Source organism: Bidens hawaiensis, unplaced genomic scaffold, assembly GCF_021521415.1.
Source record: "Bidens hawaiensis isolate Kalapana, Puna unplaced genomic scaffold, B.hawaiensis_p1.1 tig00001692_1, whole genome shotgun sequence".
NCBI lineage: Eukaryota > Viridiplantae > Streptophyta > Magnoliopsida > Asterales > Asteraceae > Bidens > Bidens hawaiensis.
Genome location: NW_027491096.1, coordinates 2,201,576 through 2,206,320, shown reverse-complemented (window position 1 = coordinate 2,206,320; position 4,745 = coordinate 2,201,576).

Below are 4,745 nucleotides of genomic sequence, written 5' to 3'. Positions count from 1 at the left end.
TACGAGTTATATTGATCTCATACAACTCATATGCTAGGTGTGTAAATTGGTCAAATGATGTAAATAACCAAAGCATTTTTAAAACAGACAATAAACTCGAACCCATCAATTCAATGTCATATCGGGCTTTCAAAATCAATAATACTATTGTTGTCCATGTGACATAGTTTCAACTTCTTTACTCAAATTACCACCATCACTTAGGCTAAGGGGTGTGGGGGCTCTAATGGGGGCTCCAGTGGGGGCTCCAGCCAATAATATTATGACGTGTGGCAGAGAGAGAAACTGGATAAGGGGGGTGTTGGAGCCCCTGGCCCTGGTGTGGAGGGGCTCCAGCAGGGGCTCCAGCGGATTTTTTTTTAAGGTTTTTAAGGTTTTTTTTTATTAATTCTGAGCTCAACGGCTCTTTTGGGCATCCACACCAGCTTTTTCTCTCTCTTCTCCCGTGACCACACTCACGTCTGCCTGGGGGCTCGCGCTCGCACCCCGTTCGCGCCCCGGTTCGCGCCCCGGTGGTGTGGGGTTAGCGCCTGGGGGCGCGAGCGGAGGGGCTCTCGCGCCCAGGTTAACGCCCCACACCCGTCAGCCTTACCTTAGTTGACCATCCCTCGTTAGCCTCCAATAATTTAGCATCTCAAATCCCATCAACACCAAACTACTTGCCTAACTCGGAAGATTCTCAATAGATATAGAAAAGGCAAGTGATGGTGGTAATTTGAGTAAAGAAGTTGAAACTATGTCAATAGATATAGAAAAGAATCTTATGTTTTGAGGGGCCAATAACCCTCTATCGACACATGTCCAAAAACCAATAATATCATCAAAAACTTTAAAACATGATAATACCACGAACTTATGAAAAATAATTTTGAAATAAATTTAGAAAAATGTGACATCGTTTTTGTTAATAAAAATCTATATAACTAGAACTAAAATTACATCAATATTTTAAAAACGAAAACAAATTTTAGTTTTAGTAGTCTGAAATAGTTGATTTTGTTTATGGTGGAATCTTGCAAGTGGAAGCATTATTTGTGAGTGGTTTTCTCTCCATGAATCTTGTGAATGAATCACTGTCACTTCTAAGATTTAAAACAAAAAAGTTGTCACATGTCAATTTAATATCAAATCACTTATTTTAAATTATTTTGAAAGCAATAATTGATTTTATTTGAAGTAGCTGTGGTTTAAAATGAAAATTTATAATTGTAAATATATATGTAGTCGATTTAAATTTACAAGACTCAGTTTACCCCCAATAGAGCACAATAAGAGAGGACACATTTGTCACCATCACGATCCCCCTTGCCCATTTTAAATTTAACACTTAACAGGTTGTGTGATAAATATATATATTTTTTTTGAAAAGAATTGTGAGAAATTATTCCAAAGAGAAACCGAAAGATGATTTGTTGAAGATTATGTAAATAAATCTGATCTCAATCGGGTTTTATCTTAATGAGCCTTTGGATGGCGAGTTTTCTCTGGAATAGTAGGTTGTGAGCTTAGGTTACCTAGCGCTGTATAAGATCGCGAGCGAATGATGTCGCCTTTAGTCATTAGGTTACCCCAGGTAGCCGGACTATATTCGTTGGCCGTTAAAAAGAAGTAGAATTGAAATGTAGAACCACTTTTACGACAACATTACTCCATTCTTCATTTCATTTATTTGGTTTCACTCAGCCCGTATAGTTGGAAACTCCCACAATTCATTATAGTCCTTGTGAAACCCTTAAATCTAATTCGAAGATCACAAGAGAACCTAACTCAAAAATTAAATTGAGCTTGCCGATTTAGGTTTGTTTAAAACTCACACCACATATTTCGAATTTGAATTTGTTTCACGTATCACATTTATAGGTGGTGCGAGTTTGAAACAAAATTAGAATTGCCAGTTGATCAAAATCAAACAAATTAATCATCTCCAATTTGCAAAAATTTTGAATTCTTTTAAAGATCTCATGTGTAAACAATTAATCATCTCTGATATTTTATTATACAGCATCGTAAGGTAGACTGTCGCTCCTCCATTTCTCTCTTCTTAGCGTTAATTTTTTAACCCTAGTTAGCTAGTTATAAATATGAGATAACTGTTTTATTATTAATTTTTTTTTTCTTTCAAGAATCAATTTTTATGGGATGCTTATGTTAGGCTGCATTCCACTACTCATGGACCGTCTTCAACCAATTATTATAGTAATAGAGAGAAGAGTAAAGAAGAAAAATTCTAGGTTGACTTGACAACTATTTAAGTATTTAGAAAAAAATGAAACTACCAATCTTATGTTACTGATCATATTAATACAAAGTTTTGAACTATTCATAATATCTGAGTTACTCTTTTTTTCTTATGGGATGTCAATCTGCAACACTGATTTTATCACTTTAGATCTGATTCATCTAGCAACACCATCACAGAGAAAAACCATCATTATAAAAAAAACCACTTTAGTCAAGTTTCAAACTTGAAATCATAAGATCTTAAATCTTAAACATCAGGATATCACCCATACCAATGTACCAGAAAGTCAATGACTCTTAATAAGGAAAATTGAATGTTCACGATCTAAACATTGTTAATTTACAGCTTGGTAGATGCACATGGTTCCTAATGGGTGGGTCCTAAATTTAATCATAATCAAATAAGTAGTTTAGACTTATTAATGTAAATACACTCGTTTTTTATTTTTTTTAACGATTAATTTGGATTACTCACGAACCACTGGAGTATCATCGTGCCACCAGTGGTACCACGCGATCATATCCACCACCAAGCCACCAATTCAGGAAGAAACTCAATATTTGAGAAAACCCCCTCTTGTGAGATTCGAACCCAGGACCTTATGGTCACTAAGTCTTATCCCACCACCAAGATACCATTGGACTGGAAGTCCTTTGGTACACCCATTTTCTATCAAATTGGGAATGAAGAAAAAATTATTTACTAAACTGGATAATTTAAAAATTATTTATTAAAAGGGATTTTTACATATTTCCCCTTCCTAAACAAAGGAAAATACACTTTAAATATTTTAAAAGATCTTCATCTAACTTATTTTTAACAATATTTTTTAATTACACACACACAATATATATATATATGTATGTATGTATATACACACATGGGAAAGTTAACGTACAAATTAAATTAACGTGCTAATTGTGAGAATTAAGTAGAGTAATTGTATATACAAGTAGAGTAATTTTGTAATTACATCACAGAGTAATTTTGTAATTGAGTAATTGTATATACAAGTAGAGTAATTTTGTAATTACATCACAGAGTAATTATGTAATTACTCTGTGATGTAATTACAAAATTACTCTACTTGTATATATAATTACTCTATTTGATTCTCATAATTAGCACGCAAATTTCATTTGTATTTGATCCAAATTATGAATTATAAATATATCTTCTGATTTTGTTTCTTATTAATTTAATGATTGTACGCATAGTTGTGATTCAAGTATAGGACTTATTTTAACATTGTGTATAAATAACTTTCATAAGATAATTTATTATAGGTATATGATGCTGCTGTGTAGGTTTTGAATTATAAAGAACGGGATTGGCAATTTAAACATATATAGTTTGAACAAAGCCTACACATTTTATACTTACATGTAGGGTTATTATTATGTATGTAGGCTACATGTCGTTAAAAAAATGGAAGTAGGCCACACACATGTATGCTGTTCGTGATAAAATAATTTGTGTAGGATCCAAAAATTGTTGTGTAGGAATGAAAGAGAATTTTTGTTTACGTAGTATACGTAATTGGTGCATAGTAATGAATGACAATATTTTGTTTTATGATATATAGAGATTTTGTAGGATATATACATGTACATTGTTTGCAACACAAATTGTTGTGTAGGATCTATAAATTGTTTGCGTATATATAAAAGTGATTTAATGTTTACTGGTTTCTTTTTGAATGACCAACAAAATTTATATATTTTGAAAACGAAAGGTATAGGAGAATGTTTGATATCTGTGATAAATATTTGATCGATCTTTTTTAAAGGGGCTCGTTCTAAATATAGGATGAGTAGATATAAAAATCTTTATGTTTTTTTAATTTAATTAAAAATAAAGAATAAAAAAATTAAAAAAAAAGTGAAAGGTCTTAAATGAGAATCAAACGAATAACAATAATTATAAATATAAGGTTAATTAATAAATTAATAACTAATAAAGGAGGAATAAAAAGGAAACATCACAAAACTTAATAGTTACTATATATAATAATTTTAAAACTTTATCATTATATTCCTATATTTAATTAAAAGAAAATAAAAAAACAAAAAATCTGATTAGCTAAATCGACTTATCATACTTCTCACAATAACTTAACTTCTCTCCTGAACTTAAATACACACACACACACACACACACACACACACACACACACACACATATATATATAGGATTAGGTTTATTTTAGAAGTGATTCTTATAGCGAGAAGTGATCTCAACCATTAGATTATTAACCAATGGTTGAAAATGTATTGTATTTATTGTAATTAATGAAATTTGAGAAAAAAAGAAATAAATAAATAAATGGATAGCATAGGTAGATTAAAATAATTCATCATTTAATTTTTTTAATCTATCCCTAAATAAAAGTCTAAAGCATTAATATCTCTTTTACTTAGTATGAATTTATTTTTGTTAGTATGGATTTATTTTTGTTTCTTTTTTCACTAGTTGCATTTACCATGAAATAATTGATGCATTT